This window comes from Pseudophryne corroboree, chromosome 9 (genome assembly GCF_028390025.1).
Source record: "Pseudophryne corroboree isolate aPseCor3 chromosome 9, aPseCor3.hap2, whole genome shotgun sequence".
In the NCBI taxonomy this organism is placed as follows: Eukaryota; Metazoa; Chordata; class Amphibia; order Anura; family Myobatrachidae; genus Pseudophryne; species Pseudophryne corroboree.
This window is the reverse complement of record NC_086452.1, coordinates 321,634,651-321,656,510: the sequence shown is the minus strand read 5'-3', so window position 1 is coordinate 321,656,510 and position 21,860 is coordinate 321,634,651. Positions and strand designations below refer to the sequence as shown.

The following is a 21,860-nucleotide window of genomic DNA, read 5'->3' as shown; positions in this document are numbered from 1 at the left end:
TCAAGGAGATAGTAGGATTGTTTCTGGGAAATGTCCGTTTTATATAGCATAACTTTATTGATAAAACCGGATGTACCCGTGACCGGAAGTGGGTTCTCCCGGCGGCATCCTCATGGTAAAAGCTTCCATAGGGAAGTAGGTAAAAAAATAATAATTTTTTTCTAAAAATAGATAGTAGATAAATCGTTGCACTTCATAGAAGGGGAGGGGGGAAGGGGGTATGATAAAAAATAAATTAAATGAAAATGACAGTAAAGAAAAAAATTAAAAAATAAATAAAAATAATAAAAAATAATAATAAATAATAAATAAAATATGAAATAAAATAAAATAAAAAATAATAAATAAAAGATAAAATAAACAATAAGAAAAAAATAAATAAATGAATGGCGGCATTTGTATTTACAGGAAGACATTTAGTTCTATGTCAATATTCAGACCGTGTGGTTCTAAACTCTTCATTTTGTATATCCATTCGGTCTCTTTTTTCTTTAATGTTTTGACAAATGTCCTCTCCTCTCCAGTGGGCTTCAATCTTTTGAATTCCAATAAATTTCAGCCCAGTAGGATCCTGGTTGTGTTTTATTAGGAAATGTGCTGAGACGCTGTGTGTTTTCAAGCCTCTCTTTATGTTGTACACATGTTCTGCTATCCTTATTTTTAGTTTGCGTTTTGTTTGTCCTACGTATTGTTTTCCGCATGCACATTCCAGGATGTACACGACTCCCTCTGTATGACAGGTTACATGATTGTGAACTTCAAATTCTTCTTTTGTTGTATTGGACTTAAAAGCAGTTATAGGTTTGGTGGACGTCTTCTGGTTTCTGCAGCCAATGCATGTCGTGCACTGGTGAAATCCTTTTGTTTTCATTTGATTTTTTGGTTCTTGTTGGATTGGTAAAAAGCTGTGAGTCAGTTGTTGTTTTAGGTTATTCGCTTTTCTGTAGATTATTTTTGGTTTCATGGGGATAGATTCTTTTAGGTCTTCATCAAGAGAGAGGATATGCCAGTGTTTTTCAAGTATTTTTTCAACATCTTTATGATTACTGGTGAACTGTGTTATAAAGGTTACCGGTAATTCTTTTTTATCTTTTTGTTTAAAGATGAGTAGGTCTTTTCTGTCCATGTTTTTCACTTTTTCTAATTGTTGTGTTAAATGGCTTTCTTTGTATCCCTTTTGAAGGAATTTATTTTTCATTTCGTGTGCTTGATGTTCGAATACTTTCGATCTGTGCAATTTCTTTTTAGTCTACGAAATTGTCCGCCTGGGATGTTGTTTATCCATTGTTTGTGATGGTTACTGTTGTGTGAAAGCATATTGTTGCCGTTCACTTTTTTGAAATGGGTTCTTGTGAGGATGTGGTTTTTTTCAATGTAAATTTCCAGATCGAGGAAAATTACCATTTCTTTACTGTGTATGGTGGTGAATTCCAGATTCATATTGTTGTTGTTGATGTGTTCTTTGAATTGTGATAGGTCTTCTTGAGTTCCTTTCCAAATGAAGAACACATCATCTATGTATCGGTGCCAGCTTATGATGTTTTGCAGAAAAGGGTTGTTATTCCAGATGTTGAGGTCCTCCCAGCGTGCGACAAATAAATTCGCATAACTGGGTGTGAATGATGTTCCCATCGCTGTACCGCACTGTTGTAGGAAAAAATCACCTTCATACCAAAAGTAGTTATTGTAAAGAATGAATTCGATGCTGTCCATGATGAAATTGATTTGTGAATTGGTGATTGTCGTCTGAGAGCATAGGAAGTGGCGAGTTGCTTCACATCCTGCATGGTGGTTGATTGCAGTATACAGGGATTTGATGTCACTTGTACATAATATGTACCCTTCTTGCCATTCTGTATTATTAATTACTTGCAGTATATTTGTGGTGTCTTTAAGAAAACTTCTTTGCTTTCCCACAATGTCCTGAAGATAATGGTCAATGTATTTTGATAGGTTTGCAGAAATTGAGCAGATGCCAGATATGATTGGTCTCCCCGGTGGATTGTCCAAATTTTTGTGGATTTTTGGGAGATAGTAGAAGGTTGGGATTTTTGGATCTTTTATACAGATGTAGTCATATTCTTTCTTATTGATGATTCCCAGTTCTAATCCTTCTAGCATTTGCTCTCTTAGTTTTGCTGTGATTTCTTGTGTTGGATCTTTTGTCAATTTTTTGTATGTTACTTGGTCTGAGAGGAGTCTTTCTGCTTCTTGTTTATAAGTGTCTAGGTCTAGGATCACCACTCCCCCCCCCTTTATCCGCTGGTTTTATTACCACTGTTTTGTCTTCCTTTAAGTTCTTTAATGCGTTTCTTTCGTCTTTTGTGAAATTGAAACCCTGCTTTGGTTTAGTTGTTAAGTTTTCTATTTCCTTTTCCACTAGATTCTGAAAAGTGGTGATGTGAGGACCTTTTATGTGGGTTGGAAAAAATGTTGATGTTGGTTTTAAATCTGTGTGTAAAAATTCGTTGTCCATTGTTGGTATCCTTTCTTTTGGTCGTTCTTGATTTTGTGAAAAGAATTTTTTGATGCATAATTTCCTTACGAATTTGTGTGTGTCGATGAACAAGTTGAATTTATTGGTGCCTGAATGTGGGGCAAATTTAAGGCCTTTTCGTAGGACATTTTCCTCGTAGGCTGATAATGATCTTTTACTGAGATTGAATATGGTCTCTGATGTTGATGTTATATCTGTCACTGCTTTCTTTGTAATCTTTTGTCTTTTTCCTCCTCTTGTACCTCTTTTTCTAAAGTGGTGTTCCTCCTCTTTTTGGTTGCTGATAGCACGTAATCGGGTGGTTTCTCTGTTCCCCAGACGGTGTCTAAAAAATCCTGATCATCATCATCTTCATCTTCACTTATTTGGTCGTGTTCCAGATATCTTTTTTTCGTGTTCCTCCCCTTTTGGTCTTCTGTTTGCTCTATTTTCTTCATTAAGTCATTTAAGTCGTTAGCTTCTTCTTTTCTTGCTTGTTCTACCCCATTTCGGTATGACTGTTTAATTAGTGTATAAGGATTGTTTGGACGGTAATTAACAGTTTGTTGTTTCTCCCGTGTTGAACTCGTCCCTGGTTTAGGATGAGGTGTTTTTTTCGGAGTATATGATCTCTGTGGTTTGGTTCTGGGTGCCTGTTGATCCCTATGTGGTTGTCTTCTTTGTTCCCAGTTCTTAATGGGCTGTTTATAGGCTTGTCTTCTGGTATTTTGTTGATACTGGTAATGTTTCTTTTCTTCCTGATCTCTCTTATACTTTTTTTGTTTTTGTATTATGATGGTATCTTCCAGTTTCTCCATTTTTTGGTGAGTCAAATTCATCAGGGTTTGATAATCTTCCATTGTGTGGAGGGGTTCAAATTTCTTTTCAATTTCAATAATTGCATCTGTGATGTTTTTTAGGGATATTTTTCTTTCTTCTATTATTACATTGATTAGTTGCTTCGAACAGTTATCAAGAATAATGTTCCATTTGTTGTGGAAGTTTGGGTCCGCTGGGTCGAACGTGCATTGTTTTTGCATCCGTAGACCTTTGGGGATCATTTCTTGTTCCAAATATTTTGTTAGTGTTGTTAATTCCCACCATTGTTTGATTTCTTTTATATAGAGTTTTTCTAATTTTAGAAATTGGCTGCAGAAACGCTCATCTTCTACCTTTGTTTCTGCTATTGACAAGATATTAGTTATAGAGAAGATGTCGTCCAAGTTTTGACGTTTCTGATTGTATGTTTTGTATGCCATGTGTAGCTGCAGCTGCTATTTGAAAGGTAAGCAGAATGAATAAATATAGTTTGCTGCGCTTGTGAAATGAGGCTGCTCAGGTTATTGTTTGACGTATATAGAAATTGATTTGGACCGAGCGCTTATGTGTGCTAATGTATAGTGTGCTAAGAGAAATGAATATAATAATAAATGAATATAATAATAAATAAAATAAAAGTAAACAAAAAATGAATAAGGACGAGGGAAGGGTTGGGTAAGGGTAGGGGGAGGAAGTGCAATGTTTACAGCTCCTTTATGTATTTTGTGGAGCTTGTGGACACTTTGGATGAAAGGCCTACGGATGCAAAAACAATGCACGTTCGACCCAGCGGACCCAAACTTCCACAACAAATGGAACATTATTCTTGATAACTGTTCGAAGCAACTAATCAATGTAATAATAGAAGAAAGAAAAATATCCCTAAAAAACATCACAGATGCAATTATTGAAATTGAAAAGAAATTTGAACCCCTCCACACAATGGAAGATTATCAAACCCTGATGAATTTGACTCACCAAAAAATGGAGAAACTGGAAGATACCATCATAATACAAAAACAAAAAAAGTATAAGAGAGATCAGGAAGAAAAGAAACATTACCAGTATCAACAAAATACCAGAAGACAAGCCTATAAACAGCCCATTAAGAACTGGGAACAAAGAAGACAACCACATAGGGATCAACAGGCACCCAGAACCAAACCACAGAGATCATATACTCCGAAAAAAACACCTCATCCTAAACCAGGGACGAGTTCAACACAGGAGAAACAACAAACTGTTAATTACCGTCCAAACAATCCTTATACACTAATTAAACAGTCATACCGAAATGGGGTAGAACAAGCAAGAAAAGAAGAAGCTAACGACTTAAATGACTTAATGAAGAAAATAGAGCAAACAGAAGACCAAAAGGGGAGGAACACGAAAAAAAGATATCTGGAACACGACCAAATAAGTGAAGATGAAGATGATGATGATCAGGATTTTTTAGACACCGTCTGGGGAACAGAGAAACCACCCGATTACGTGCTATCAGCAACCAAAAAGAGGAGGAACACCACTTTAGAAAAAGAGGTACAAGAGGAGGAAAAAGACAAAAGATTACAAAGAAAGCAGTGACAGATATAACATCAACATCAGAGACCATATTCAATCTCAGTAAAAGATCATTATCAGCCTACGAGGAAAATGTCCTACGAAAAGGCCTTAAATTTGCCCCACATTCAGGCACCAATAAATTCAACTTGTTCATCGACACACACAAATTCGTAAGGAAATTATGCATCAAAAAATTATTTTCACAAAATCAAGAACGACCAAAAGAAAGGATACCAACAATGGACAACGAATTTTTACACACAGATTTAAAACCAACATCAACATTTTTTCCAACCCACATAAAAGGTCCTCACATCACCACTTTTCAGAATCTAGTGGAAAAGGAAATAGAAAACTTAACAACTAAACCAAAGCAGGGTTTCAATTTCACAAAAGACGAAAGAAACGCATTAAAGAACTTAAAGGAAGACAAAACAGTGGTAATAAAACCAGCGGATAAAGGGGGGGGAGTGGTGATCCTAGACCTAGACACTTATAAACAAGAAGCAGAAAGACTCCTCTCAGACCAAGTAACATACAAAAAATTGACAAAAGATCCAACACAAGAAATCACAGCAAAACTAAGAGAGCAAATGCTAGAAGGATTAGAACTGGGAATCATCAATAAGAAAGAATACGACTACATCTGTATAAAAGATCCAAAAATCCCAACCTTCTACTATCTCCCAAAAATCCACAAAAATTTGGACAATCCACCGGGGAGACCAATCATATCTGGCATCTGCTCAATTTCTGCAAACCTATCAAAATACATTGACCATTATCTTCAGGACATTGTGGGAAAGCAAAGAAGTTTTCTTAAAGACACCACAAATATACTGCAAGTAATTAATAATACAGAATGGCAAGAAGGGTACATATTATGTACAAGTGACATCAAATCCCTGTATACTGCAATCAACCACCATGCAGGATGTGAAGCAACTCGCCACTTCCTATGCTCTCAGACGACAATCACCAATTCACAAATCAATTTCATCATGGACAGCATCGAATTCATTCTTTACAATAACTACTTTTGGTATGAAGGTGATTTTTTCCTACAACAGTGCGGTACAGCGATGGGAACATCATTCGCACCCAGTTATGCAAATTTATTTGTCGCACGCTGGGAGGACCTCAACATCTGGAATAACAACCCTTTTCTGCAAAACATCATAAACTGGCACCGATACATAGATGATGTGTTCTTCATTTGGAAAGGAACTCAAGAAGACCTATCACAATTCAAAGAACACATCAACAACAACAATATGAATCTGGAATTCACCACCATACACAGTAAAGAAATGGTAATTTTCCTCGATCTGGAAATTTACATTGAAAAAAACCACATCCTCACAAGAACCCATTTCAAAAAAGTGAACGGCAACAATATGCTTTCACACAACAGTAACCATCACAAACAATGGATAAACAACATCCCAGGCGGACAATTTCGTCGACTAAAAAGAAATTGCACAGATCAGAAAGTATTCGAACATCAAGCACACAAAATGAAAAATAAATTCCTTCAAAAGGGATACAAAGAAAGCCATTTAACACAACAATTAGAAAAAGTGAAAAACATGGACAGAAAAGACCTACTCATCTTTAAACAAAAAGATAAAAAAGAATTACCGGTAACCTTTATAACACAGTTCACCAGTAATCATAAAGATGTTGAAAAAATACTTGAAAAACACTGGCATATCCTCTCTCTTGATGAAGACCTAAAAGAATCTATCCCCATGAAACCAAAAATAATCTACAGAAAAGCGAATAACCTAAAACAACAACTGACTCACAGCTTTTTACCAATCCAACAAGAACCAAAAAATCAAATGAAAACAAAAGGATTTCACCAGTGCACGACATGCATTGGCTGCAGAAACCAGAAGACGTCCACCAAACCTATAACTGCTTTTAAGTCCAATACAACAAAAGAAGAATTTGAAGTTCACAATCATGTAACCTGTCATACAGAGGGAGTCGTGTACATCCTGGAATGTGCATGCGGAAAACAATACGTAGGACAAACAAAACGCAAACTAAAAATAAGGATAGCAGAACATGTGTACAACATAAAGAAAGGCTTGAAAACACACAGCGTCTCAGCACATTTCCTAATAAAACACAACCAGGATCCTACTGGGCTGAAATTTATTGGAATTCAAAAGATTGAAGCCCACTGGAGAGGAGAGGACATTGTCAAAACATTAAAGAAAAAAGAGACCGAATGGATATACAAAATGAAGAGTTTAGAACCACACGGTCTGAATATTGACATAGAACTAAATGTCTTCCTGTAAATACAAATGCCGCCATTCATTTATTTATTTTTTCTTATTGTTTATTTTATCTTTTATTTATTATTTTTTATTTTATTTTATTTCATATTTTATTTATTATTTATTATTATTTTTTATTATTTTTATTTATTTTTTAATTTTTTTCTTTATTGTCATTTTCATTTAATTTATTTTTTATCATACCCCCTTCCCCCCTTCCCTTCTATGAAGTGCAACGATTTATCTACTATCTATTTTTAGAAAAAAATTATTATTTTTTTACCTACTTCCCTATGGAAGCTTTTACCACGAGGATGCCGCCGGGAGAACCCACTTCCGGTCACGGGTACATCCGGTTTTATCAATAAAGTTATGCTATATAAAACGGACATTTCCCAGAAACAATCCTACTATCTCCTTGAAAAAGAATCCTGCTGCGGATTCGAAACGCGTTGGAGTACAAGAAGAACAAAGCTTAAACCAAGGACACGAAGCCCGCCGCCGCAAGCGCCCGAATACCGGAAGTAAACATCCGAACTTCCGGTCTGACGAACGGTGCAGCGGCTACAGTGCGGCCAGAAGGAGTGGAACGTGATTAACAGCACAGGCAGGAGAAGCTATCCCCTACGCTGTCAAAAAAACACCAGAGCCACACCTATACTGGATAATAGGGTAAGTCAGGGAAAGTTTTTCCACTACAAACGAATAGACTGAGCCTTTCATCCAAAGTGTCCACAAGCTCCACAAAATACATAAAGGAGCTGTAAACATTGCACTTCCTCCCCCTACCCTTACCCAACCCTTCCCTCGTCCTTATTCATTTTTTGTTTACTTTTATTTTATTTATTATTATATTCTTTTATTATTATATTCATTTCTCTTAGCACACTATACATTAGCACACATAAGCGCTCGGTCCAAATCAATTTCTATATACGTCAAACAATAACCTGAGCAGCCTCATTTCACAAGCGCAGCAAACTATATTTATTCATTCTGAATAAGAGATTAAATAAATCTGAGTCTCAGAACCAGACATGGAGAAAATCCATGGAGGATGCATTGTCGCAGGTTCAGAACCCCTTGCGTTCATTTACCCAAATAGCGGATGCAGATACCGACACGGACTCTGATTCCAGTGTCGACTATAGTGATGCCAGATGGAATCCTAAACTGGCTAAGAGCATTCAGTACATGATTGTGGTGATAAAAGACGTATTATATATCACGGAGGACCCTACTGTTCCTGATACTAGGGTCTGCATGTTTAAGGGAAAGAAACCTGAGGTGACATTTCCTCCCTCTCATGAACTGAACGCTCTTTTTGAAAAAGCTTGGGAAAATCCTGATAAGAGAATTCCGGTAGCATACCCGTTCCCCTCTGGGGACAGGGAAAAGTGGGAGTCAAACCCCACGGTGGACAAAGCTCTTTCGCGTCTGTCCAAAAAGGTGGCGCTTCCGTCTCCTGACACGGCAGCCCTAAAGGATCCTGCGGATCGTAATCAGGAAAAAACATTAAAATCCATTTTTGTCACTACAGGTACGCTGCTCAGGCCTGCCGTTGCATCAGCATGGGTGAGTAGTGCTATTGAAAAGTGGGCAGATAACTTGTCATCTGATATAGATTCCCTGGACAGGGATAGCGTGCTTTTGACACTGGGTCATATCAGGGACGCTACAGCCTATCTAAAGGAAGCTGCGAGGGATATTGGCCTTTTGGGATCAAGGGCCAATGCCATTGCAGTCTCAGCTAGAAGAGCATTGTGGATTCATCAATGGAATGCTGATACTAACTCTAAGAAGACTATGGAGTCTCTACCGTTTAATGGTAGTGTCTTGTTTGGTGACGGCCTCGCTGATCTGGTATCTACGGCTACTGCGGGTAAGTCATCGTTCCTACCTTATGTTCCGCAACAACAAAAGAAAACGCCCCACTATCAGATGCAGTCCTTTCGGCCCAATAAATACAAGAAAGGACGAGGGTCTTCCTTCCTTGCTACGAGAGGAAGAGGAAGGGGAAAAAGGTCACAGGCTGTGGCAAGTTCCCAAGAGCAGAAGTCCTCCCCGGCTTCTGCCAAATCCACCGCATGACGCTGGGGTTCCTCTGCGGGAGTCCGCACCGGTGGGGGCACGTCTTCAACTCTTCAGTCAGGTCTGGGTTCGCTCATCCCTGGATCCTTGGGTATTAGAAATAGTAGCCCAAGGGTACAAATTGGAGTTTCAAGATGTGCTCCCTCACCGATTTTTCAAATTGGCCTTGCCAGCTTCTCTTCCAGAAAGGGAGGTAGTATGCGCTGCAATACTAAAGCTGTGTCAAAATCAGGTCATTGTCACAGTACCCCCATCACAACAGGGGGAAGGCTTTTATTTGAACCTGTTCGTGGTCCCGGAGACCGGATGGCTCGGTCAGACCGATTCTGAACCTAAAATCCCTCAATTCTATCTAAAAAAATTAAAATTCAAGATGGAATCTCTCCGAGCAGTGATCTCCAATCTGGAGGAGGGGGATTTTATGGTGTTGATCGACATAAAGGATGCCTACTTACACGTCCCCATATATCCTCCACATCAAGCTTATCTGAGGTTTGCTGTTCAGGATTGTCATTACCAATTTCAGACGTTGCCATTTGGTCTGTCCACGGCTCCGAGGATTTTCACCAAGGTGATGGCGGAAATGATGGTTCTCCTGCGCAAGCAAGGAGTCACAATTATCCCTTACTTGGACGATCTCCTGATAAAGGCGAGATCCAAGGAGCAATTACTGAAAAACGTTACGCTCTCCCTGACAATTCTGCAACAACATGGTTGGCTTCTAAACTTGCCAAAATCACAGTTGCTTCCAACAACACGGCTGTCGTTCTTGGGTATGATTCTGGATACAGAATTACAGAGAGTTTTTCTTCCAGTGGAAAAGGTTCTGGAAATACAGAACATGGTAAAACAGATTCTGAAACCGGCAAGAGTGTCGATCCTTCAATGCACTCGGTTGCTGGGGAAGTGGTGGCGGCCTACGAGACCATTCAGTTTGGCAGGTTCCATGCCAGAGTGTTTCAGTGGGACCTGTTGGACAAGTGGTCCGGGTCTCACCTGCACATGCACCGGAGAATAATCCTATCTTCCAGGACCAGAATCTCTCTCCTGTGGTGGCTGCACAGTTCTCACCTCCTAGAGGGACGCAGGTTCGGGATTCAGGATTGGATCCTGGTGACCACAGATGCAAGTCTCCAAGGCTGGGGAGCAGTCACACAGGGGAAAAATTTCCAGGTAAAATGGTCAAGCCAGGAAGCTTGTCTGTACATAAACATTCTGGAATTAAGGGCCATTTACAGCGGCCTTCGGCAAGCGGAACATCTTCTTTGCGGTCTGCCCGTCTTGATTCAGTCAGACAACATAACAGCAGTGGGGTATATAAATTGCCAGGGCGGAACAAAGAGCAGAGCGGCGATGGCTGAGGCCACAAAAGTTCTTCGCTGGGCGGAAACTCATGCAGGCGCTCTGTCAGCAGTCTTCATTCCAGGAGTGGACAACCGGGAAGCAGACTTCCTCAGCAGACACGATCTCCATCCAGGAGAGTGGGGTCTTCATCAAGAGGTCTTTGCAGAAGTGACAAGTCGTTGGGGAATTCCTCAAATAGACATGATGGCGTCTCGCATCAACAAGAAACTTCCGAGATATTGTTCCAGGTCGAGGGACCCTCAAGCAATAGCGGTGGACGCCCTAGTGACACCGTGGGTTTTTCAGTCGGTCTATGTGTTCCCTCCACTTCCACTCATTCCAAAGGTGATAAGGATCATAAGAAGAACAGGGGTTCAGGCGATACTTATTGTTCCAGACTGGCCAAGGAGGGCCTGGTATCCCGATCTTCAAAAATTACTCATAGAAGATCCCTGGCCTCTTCCTCTATGAGAGGACCTGTTACAGCAAGGACCGTGCGTGTATCAAGTTTTACCGCGGCTGCGTTTGACAGCATGGCGGTTGAATGCCAAATCCTAGCCCGAAAGGGTATTCCCAGTGAAGTCATTCCCACACTACTTCAGGTTAGAAAGGAAGTAACGGCAAAGCATTACCACCGTATTTGGAGGAAATATGTGTCTTGGTGTGAATCCAAGAAGGCTCCTACGGAGGAATTTCAACTGGGGCGATTGCTCCATTTTTTGCAAGCAGGTGTGGATGCGGGCCTAAAGTTGGACTCAATTAAAGTACAAATTTCGGCCTTATCAATTTTCTTTCAGAAAGAATTGGCCTCCCTTCCAGAAGTTCAGACCTTCGTGAAAGGCGTACTACACATCCAACCTCCCTTTGTGCCCCCAGTGGCACCATGGGATCTTAATGTGGTGTTGCAGTTCCTGCAGTCTCATTGGTTTGAACCTTTGCGTAAGGTTGAGTTAAAATTCCTTACTTGGAAAGTAGTCATGTTGTTGGCCTTGGCATCTGCAAGGCGGGTATCTGAATTGGCGGCTTTGTCTCACAAAAGCCCCTATTTAATCTTCCATGCTGATAGAGCAGAGTTGAGAACTCGTCAGCAATTTCTGCCAAAAGTGGTTTCATCGTTTCACGTAAACCAGCCTATTGTGGTGCCAGTGGCTACTGACGCCTTGGCGGAATCAAAGTCTTTCGATGTGGTCAGAGCTTTGAAAATCTATGTTGCCAGAACGGCCCAAATTAGGAAAACAGAGGCTCTGTTTGTCCTGTGGGCTCCCAACAAGATTGGGGCTCCTGCTTCTAAGCAGACTATTGCACGCTTGATCTGTAATACGATTCAGCAAGCTCATTCTACGGCAGGATTGCCGTTACCGAAATCATTGAAGGCCCATTTTACCAGAAAGGTGGGCTCATCCTGGGCGGCTGCCCGAGAGGTCTCGGCATTACAGCTTTGTCGAGCTGCTACTTGGTCGGGATCAAACACCTTTTGCGAAGTTTTACAAGTTTGATACCCTGGCTGAGGAGGACCTCTTGTTTGGTCAATCGGTGCTGCAGAGTCATCGGCACTCTCCCGCCCGTTCTAGAGCTTTGGTATAAACCCCATGGTTCTTGAAGCATCCCCAGCATCCTCTAGGACGTATGAGAAAATAAGATTTTAAACCTAAGACCTATAGACGGGCTCCGCAGGAGACATGGGCACTTTAAGACCTTTTAATGGGCGTGAGCTGGCTCCTCCCTCTATGCCCCTCCTCCAGACCTCAGTTATAGAACTGTGCCCAGAGGAGACGGACAGTACGAGGAAAGGAATTTTGTTAATCTAAGGGCGAGATACATACCCATACCTCCCAACTGTCCCGCTTTCAGCGGGACAGTCCCGCTATTCGGACCCTACCCCGCTGTCCCACCCGCGGGTAGCAGTGTCCCGCGGGCAGGGGGGCAGTTGGGAGAGCCTTTGATCACCCGTGCTCTGCACTGCAGAGCAGCCGGTGATCACTGAAAACATGCTGTGCGCACAAGCACTGCATGCATTCAGTGCTAGGAGGGGAGCGGGGGCTGTTCAGCTGCTCGGGGAGCGCTGGACACGCCCCCAAAAGGCAGGAAAATGCCCCGTTTGACGAGGCCATGCCCACCATGGACGAGGCCACGCCCCCTTTTCGGGTCGCCGCGCAAGAGTCCCGCCTTCCTGAAGCCGAAAGTTGGGAGGTATGCATACCAGCCCACACCACACACACCGTACAACATGGTATATACTAAACCAGTTAACAGCATGAATAAACAGTACCAGCCAAAGACTGATCTTAACTGTAACATAACCCTTATGTGGCATACTGGAATGTTAGAAAAACAAGAGATATTGGAAAGTTCCAAAAGCCATTTAATTCTTATCAGTGAGTGGGGGAGTTTTATGGCCCCAACCCAGTTCTGGCAGACCCTGCCACATGTATGGGGTTAGGACAGGAAGTGCAGGGGGATTTTAGAAGAAGGAACAAAGCACAGGACAGTGCAGTGTGAGCTGAGGACTGAGGATGGAAGGCACAGGCTAAGTGTCCAGGAGAAACGCAGGCTGGGGACTGTGGAACAAGAATGGCACTCCACAGTCCCTGGCATGATGGAAAGAAGAGCAGCGTGTGGGTGTTGCTATGAAGAGAGGGAGAGCCAGCAGCTTCAGTGAGAGATGGAAAGTGCAGTGTGAGAGCCACAGTATGCAGAGTACAGTGGAAGGAACCAGGAACAAAGGACCTTCAGGGGTACCCAAGAAGCAGGACGGGAGGTGTGAGTCTGCGGGATAGGACGAGCTGGGTGAGTGGTAGGAACCACGTTTGGCGGAAGGCCCCCAGTAACGTGTACATGAGATCCCGTTTAGATAGAGCCCCTAGCGAATGGGGGAGAGCACACTAAAATGAATTTCAGTTTGCGAAAGCCGCACTACTGATTCCCAGAGACTGCGCTGGTATGTACTGTACTGTAATGATGTCACATCACTGTAAATGCTGTTATTGCCCGTGAAGCAAATGAAAGGAGATGTAACTTGATGTAACCCATATGAATATTGCGCTGGAGAGGAGAACAAGGAGTTAAATGTTACTGTCGTGATAACCCTGTCTGAACTGTGAATAAACTGCTTGCTTATGTGATGACATGGCCTGGTGTGCAATGCTTTTTAAAAATGACTGATGGACCGGCCGCTGCCCGGCTATCACACTTATGTAAGCAACAACTATATACAAGCCTTGCAGATTTAGTCCGCACTGGGACGGGCGCCCAGCATCCTCTACGGACTAGGAGAAAAAGATTTACAGGTAGGTTTAAAATCTTATTTTCTCTTACGTCCTAGAGGATGCTGGGGACTCCGTAAGGACCATGGGGTTTATACCAAAGCTCCAGACCGGGCGGGAGAGTGCGGATGACTCTGCAGCACCGATTGAGCAAACATGAGGTCCTCATCAGCCAGGGTATCAAACTTGTAGAATTTTGCAAAAGTGTTTGAACCCGACCAAGTAGCTGCTCAACAAAGCTGCAATGCCGAGACGCCTCGGGCAGCCGCCCAAGAAGAGCCCACCTTCCTAGTGGAATGGGCCTTTACTGATTTTGGTAACGGCAATCCAGCCGTAGAATGAGCCTGCTGAATCGTGTTACAGATCCAGCGTGCAATAGTCTGCTTAGAAGCAGGAGCGCCAACCTTGTTGGCTGCATACAGGACAAACAGTGCCTCTGTTTTCCTAACCTGAGCCGTTCTGGCTATATAAATTTGTAAGGCCCTGACTACATCAAGGGACTTGGAATCCTCCAAGGCATCCGTAGCCACAGGCACCACAATAGGTTGGTTCATGTGAAAAGACGAAACCACCTTAGGCAGAAATTGAGGACGAGTCCTCAACTCTGCTCGATCCACATGGAAAATCAGATAGGGGTTCTTGTGAGACAAAGCCGCCAATTCGGACACCCGCCTTGCAGATGCCAAGGCCAACAACATGACCACTTTCCAAGTGAGAAATTTCAATTCAACTGTTTGAAGAGGTTCCACGGTGCCACTGGGGGCACAAAAGGAGGCTGGATGTGTAGCACTCCTTTTACAAAAGTCTGCACTTCTGGGAGAGAAGCCAATTCCTTCTGAAAGAATATAGATAAGGCCGAAATCTGCACCTTAATGGAGCCTAACTTTAGGCCCATATCCACTCCTGTCTGTAGAAAATGGAAAAAACGACCCAGCTGAAAATCTTCCGTAGGAGCATTCTTGGTTTCTCACCAAGACACATATTTCCTCCAGATACGGTGATAGTGCTTCGCCGTTACCTCCTTCCTAGCTTTTAATAGAGTAGGGATGACTTCCCCCGGAATACCTTTCCTAGTTAGGATCTGGCGTTCAACCGCCATGCCGTCAAACGTAACCGCGGTAAGTCTTGGAACACACATGGCCCCTGTTGTTACAGGTCCTCCCTGGGAGGAAGAGGCCACTGATCTTCTGTGAGCATTTCCTGAAGATCTGAATTCCAGGCCCTTCGAGGCCAATCTGGAACAATGAGTATTGTCTGCACTCTTGTTCGTCTTATGATTCTCAATATTTTTGATATGAGTGGAAGTGGAGGGAACACATAGACCGACTGAAACAGCCACGGTGTCACTAGGGCGTCCACTGCCACTGCCTGAGGGTCCCTCGACCTGGAACAATACGTCCGAAGCTTCCTGTTGAGGCGTGACGCCATCATGTCTATTTGAGGGAGTCCCCAACAACTTGTTACCTCTGCAAAGACTTTTTGAGGAAGTCTGCTTCCCAGTTGTCTACTTCCGGAATGAAAACTGCTGATAGAGCGCTTACATGATTTTCCGCACAGCGAAGAATCGTGGTGGCTTCCGCCATTGCTGCTCTGCTCCTTGTCCCGCCCTGGCGGTTTACATGCGCCACGTCTGTGATGTTGTCTGACTGGATCAGAACGGGTAGGTTGCGCAGAAGATTCTCCGCCTGCTTCAGGCCATTGTATATGGCCCTTAATTCCAGCACATTGATGTGTAGACAAGCCTCCTGGCTTGACCATATTCCCTGAAAATTTTTGCCCTGGGTGACCGCTCCCCATCCTCGGAGGCTCACGTCCGTGGTCACGAGAACCCAATCTTGAATTCCGAACCTGCGACCCTCTAGAAGGTGAGCACTCTGGAGCCACCACAGGAGAGAGACCCTGGCTCTGGGGGACAGGCATATCTTCCAATGCATCTGGAGATGGGACCCTGACCACTTGTCCAGAAGGTCCCACTGAAAAGCTCTTGCATGGAACCTGCAAAACGGAATGGCCTCGTAGGCCGCCACCATCTTTCCCAATACTCGAGTGCATTGATGAACTGACACTCTTTTTGGTTTCAGCAGGTCCTGGACCATGTTCCTGGGCCTTTTCGATTGGGAGAAAAACCCTCTGTTTTTCTGTGTCCAGAATCATGCCCAAAAACGACAGCCGAGTTGGCGGAACCAACTGCGACTTTGGCAGATTTAAAATCCATCCGTGTTGTTGTAGTACTCTCAGGGAGAGAGACACGCTTTTTAGTAAATGTTTTCTTGATCTTGCTTTTATCAGGAGATCGTCCAAGTATGGGATAATTGTGACCCCCTGCTTGCGCAGGAGCACCATCATTTCCCCCATTACCTTGGTAAAAATTCTCGGGGCCGTGGAAAGACCAAACGGCAACATCTGAAACTGGTAATGACAATCCTGTACAGCGAATCTCAGGTACGCCTGATGAGGAGGATATATGGGGACATGAAGGTATGCATCCTTTATGTCTAGTGACACCATAAAATCCCCCCCTTCCAGGCTGGAGATCACTGCCCGGAGAGATTCCATCTTGAATTTGAACCTCTTCAAATATAGGTTTAGGGATTTTAGATTCAGAATTGGTCTGACTGAGCCATCCGGCTTCGGGACCACAAATAGGATTGAATAAAACCCCTTCCCCTGTTGCAATAGGGGAACCTTGATAATCACTTGCTGTTGACGCAGCTTTTGTATGGCAGCTGAAACTATTGCTCTCTCTGGGGGAGAAGTTGGCAAGGCCGATTTGAAAAATCGGTGAGGAGGCACATCTTCGAACTCCAGTTTGTAGCCTTGGGATACAATTTTGACTACCCAAGGATCCAAGTCTGACTGAACCCAGACCTGGCTGAAGAGTTGAAGACGTGCCCCTACCGGTGCGGACTCCCGCAGCGGAACCCCAGCGTCATGCGGTGGATATGGTAGAGGCCGGGGAGAACTTTTGCTCCTGGGAGCTAGCCGTAGCTGGTGTTCTTTTCCCTCTACCTCTACCTCTGGCGAGGAAGGATGAGCCACGCCCCTTTCTGAACTTATGAGACCGAAAGAACTGCATCTGATATTGAGGTGTTTTCTTTTGCTGTGGGGGAACGTAAGGCAAAAAAGAACACTTACCCGCGGTAGCTGTGGAAACCAGGTCCGCGAGGCCCTCTCCAAATAAAACTTCAACCTCGTAAGGTAAAGCCTCCATATGTCTCTTCGAGTCAGCATCACCAGTCCATTGACGGGTCCATAGGGACCTTCTAGCAGAAATTGCCATGGCATTGGCTCTTGAACCCAAAAGACCAATATCTCTTGCAGCCTCCCTCATATATAATGCTGCGTCCTTGATGTGACCTAAGGTCAATAAAATACTATCTTTATCTAGGGTGTCCATGTCAGATGACAAGTTATCTGCCCAAGCTGCAATTGCGCTACCCACCCATGCTGACGCTACTGCCGGTCTGAGCAGGGCTCCCGTATTCGCATAAATTGCTTTTTAGGTAGTTTCTTGCCTGTGATCCGCAGGATCCTTTAGGGCCGCCGTGTCCGGGGACGGTAGGGCCACCTTCTTGGACAAGCGCGTCAAGGCCTTGTCCACCGTGGGTGAGGATTCCCACCGTAACCTGTCCTTTGAGGGGAAAGGATACGCCATAATAATTCTCTTGGGAACCTGCAGTCTCTTGTCTGGAGTTTCCCAAGCTTTTTCAAATAAAGCGTTCAGCTCATGAGATGGGGGAAACGTTACCTGAGGTTTCTTTTCCTTAAACATGCAGACCCTTGTGTCAGGGACAGAGGGGTCCTCTGTGATATGTAATACATCTTTTATTGCAATAATCATGTATTGAATACTCTTGGCCACCCTTGGGTGTAACCGTGCATCATCATAGTCGACATTGGAGTCGGAATCCGTGTCGGTATCAGTGTCTGCTATCTGGGTAAAGGGACGTTTATGGGACCCCGAAGGGTCCTGTGACACCGTAAGAGCCATGGATTGACTCCCTGCTTGGTCTTTGGACTCTGCCTTGTCCAATCTCTTGTAATAAAGCCACACTAGCATTCAAAACATTCCACATGTCCACCCAATCCGCCGTCGGCTGTGCCGACGGAGACACTACCACCATCTGCTCTGCTACCTCCCTAGACGAGCCTTCCGCTTCAGACATGTCGACACACGCGTCCTGAGACCCCCACACACACTGGGATATATGGATATGGGGATAGACCCACAAATAAGGCCCTTTGGAGAGACAGAGAGAGAGTATGCCAGCACACACCCAGCGCCACTTCATTCTGAAACAAAGTCCCAGACCTGTAAGCGCTCTTTATAACAAATTTAGCACCAAATCAATGTGCCCCCCCTCATTTTTGCCCCCTGTTACTTGTACAGCAGGGGAAGAGTCCAGGAGCAGCTTCTCTGCAGCAAGCTGTGGAGAAAATGGCGCTGATTAGTGCTGAGGGATCAAGCTCCGCCCCCTCGATGGCGGGCCTCGGCCCCGCTATTTGTTTATACTGGCGGGGTTTTTATATATACTGCCTCCGCAGTGTCTATATATCTGTGCCAGTCTAGTATGAGGCCATAATTGCTGCTCAGGGCGCCCCCCCCCTGCGCCCTGCACCCTTGCTGTGCCTTGTGTGTGTGTGGGAGCAATGGCGCGCAGCGCGACCGCTGCGCGGTACCTCATGAAGATCTGAAGTCTTCTGCCGCCTTTGAAGCCTTCTTGTTTCCTATACTTACCCGGCTCCTGTCTTCCGAAGCTGTGAGGAGGACGGCGGCGCGGCTCCGGGACGAACAGCATGGACAACACCTATGTTCCGACCCTCTGGAGCTAATGGTGTCCAGTAGCCTAAGAAGCAGAGCCCATCAGTCCTGGAAAGTGGGTCTGCTTCTCTCTCCTCAGTCCCCCGAAGCAGGGAGCCTGTTCCCAGCAGTGCTCCCTGAAAAATAAAAAACCTAACAAAAGTCTGGGCACAGGATCTAACTGAGGTCTGGAGGAGGGGCATAGAGGGAGGAACCAGCTCACGCCCATTAAAAGGTCTTAAAGTGCCCATGTCTCCTGCGGAGCCCGTCTATACCCCATGGTCCTTACGGAGTCCCCAGCATCCTCTAGGATGTATGAGAAAATAGGATTTTAATACCTACCGGTAAATCCTTTTCCGTAGAGGATGCTGGGCGCCCGTCCCAGTGCGGGCTGTATCTGCAGTTATTGGTTATCGTTATACACATGTTGTGTTGAGTTCAGTCAGTCTGTGGCTGATGTTGTTGAGGAATGCCATGTTGTATGGCGTGTTTGAGGTGTGAGCTGGTATGTATCTCACCTTAGTTTAAAAATTAAATAAATCCTTTTCCTCTAAATGTCCGTCTCCCTGGGCACAGTTTCTATAACTGGAGTCTGGAGGAGGGGCATAGAGGGAGGAGCCAGTTCACACCCCTTTTTAAGACTTAAAGTGCCCATGTCTCCTGCGCATCCCGTCTATACCCCATGGTTCTTGAAGCATTCCCAGCATCCTCTACGGACTAAGAGAAAAGGATTTACCGGTAGGTATTAAAATCCTATTTTTTTATTTGCATGTATTAAGCCACAAAAGAGTGCTGCTTGAGCAAAGCTTCTCTTTTACCAGATAAGTGATCTAAGCCAAGTTTTATCATCCCTTTCCTTTATACCTTCTTTCCCCTTGATATACTTACCACACTCTTGGGCGCTTGTAACAACCAATTCGTGCAACAGATTATATGTGGATGCCAAGCACATGTCTATGTATTATAAGCTGCCGCTCATATAATATACTGAGAAGTGTTTTAATTTTTATAAGGGCTTTACATATTTATGGTATAGATATCACAAAATTGCACCCAAGCGCCGTAGTCTCTACTTATATTTATATTTATATATATATATATATATATACACACACAGTACACGTATATATACATGTGTGTGTGTATATATATCATATGTGTGCGTGTGTGTGTTTATATGTATGTATATACATGTGTATATATGTATGCACATGGATATATATGTACTATAATTAAAATAAGTAAGTAAACTTTTATTAAGCACTTACAAGTGCCACCAGGAAGACAGCAGGCTGCAGAGGACGCTAGACAGCCATTAATAATACTCATGCAGCCAAAAAATATAAATATATATATATATATATATATATATATAATTTATTTTTTGGGTGGAGGGGGGTTTCTGGCTGCTCGGAAACCCCCCCTACGTGCGCCACTGAGTCACCTAATACCGGATTTATTCGCTGGTGTTGGGTACTGCGGGCTCAGTCGCATAATATCGGACTCGCTGGTGTTGGTGTACCGAGTGGTCATTCTGACCCGTTTGCATGCTGCTTTTTTTTGCAGCCGTGCAAGCAGGTCTGGAATGCGCAGGCGCATCGCTGCGTGGTGATAGGGAACGCCGGGCAGCAACTGAATTAAAGAAGAAAACGATCGCTGCCGCGATCGCACCGTGATTAACAGGAGGAAGGTGTTCTGGGGCGTCAACTGCCTGTTTTCTGGGAGTGGAGATCCGAACGCAGTCGTGTCGAGGCGTTTGGTGGGCGGATGTCTGACGTCAATTCTGGGACCTGAGACGCTGAAGTGATCGCAACAGGTAAGTAAGTCCAGACCTACTCCTCATCTGCACAAAACTTTTTTGCACAGCTGGCTGCACAAGCGATCGCAGCCTTGCTATGCAAAAATGCACTCCCCCATAGGCTGCATCTACCTGATCGCACAGGCAACAAAAATAGGATTTTGATAACCTACCGGTAAATCCTTTTCTCCTAGTCCGTAGAGGATGCTGGGGATGACATCAAGACCATGGGGTATAGACAGGATCCGCAGGAGACATGGGCACTCTAAAGACTTTTCATTGGGTGTGAACTGGCTCCTCCCTCTATGCCCCTCCTCCAGACCTCAGTTGTAGGAACTGTGCCCAGGGAGACTGACATTTCGAGGAAAGGAATTACTTAACTAGTGGTGAGATATCTACCATCTCACACCCTCAACCATGCCGCACACATGGCATTCAACATAACACACGCCAACAGGCATGAACCAATTGCAGCAACATGCTGAAACCAAGATAACACAACTTGTGCAACTGTAATAACTAAACTGCAGGTAAAGTACGCACTGGGACTGGCGCCCAGCATCCTCTACGGACTAGGAGAAAAGGATTTACCGGTAGGTTATCAAAATCCTATTTTCTCATACGTCCTAGAGGATGCTGGGGGCGACATCAAGACCATGGGGTCTATACCAAAGCTCCAGTATGGGCGGGAGAGTGCGGATGACCCTGCAGCACCGATTGACCGAACTTTAGGTCCTCATCGGCCAAGGTGTCAAACTTGTAGAATTTTGCAAATGTGTTTGACCCTGACCAAGTACTGTAGCTGCTCGGCAAAGTTGTAATGCCGAGACCCCCCGGGCAGCCACCCAGGAGGAGCCCACCTTCCTAGTAGAATGGGCCCTCACCGACATCGGTAACGGCAATCCAGCCGTAGAATGAGCTTGCTAAATCGTACCTCTGATCCAGCGCGCAATAGTCTGCTTGGAAGCAGGACACCCAATCTTGTTGGGAGCATACAGGAGAAACAAAACCTCTGTTTTCCGTATTCGAGCTGTTCTAGCGACATAAATCTTCAAAGCTCTAACCACATCTAGAGACTTTGACTCAGCGAACGTGTCAGTAACTACTGGTACCACAATAGGTTGATTTATGTGGAAAGAGGAAACCACCTTTGGAAGAAAATGTTGACGAGTTCTCAACTCTGCCCTATCTTCATGGAAGATCAGGTAAGGGCTCTTGTGGGACAAGGCCCCCAATTCAGACACCCGCTTTGCGGATGCCAACGCCAAAAGCATCACCACTTTCCAAGTGAAAAACTTCAACTCTATTTCTTGTAGAGGCACAAACCAACCCGATTGAAGGAACTGCAGCACCACATTAAGGTCCCATGGTGCCACTGGAGGCACAAATGGAGGCTGGATGTGCAGAACCCCTT

At 44.2% G+C, this 21,860-nt stretch overlaps 1 protein-coding gene across 3 annotated transcripts in view; it reads left to right on the top strand.

The window, feature by feature from the left end:
• The window catches only part of LOC134958116 (extracellular serine/threonine protein kinase FAM20C-like), a 402,537-nt gene that overhangs the window by 84,503 nt on the left and 296,174 nt on the right, over positions 1–21,860 (top strand). The gene's annotated exons all lie outside the window — the stretch shown is intronic.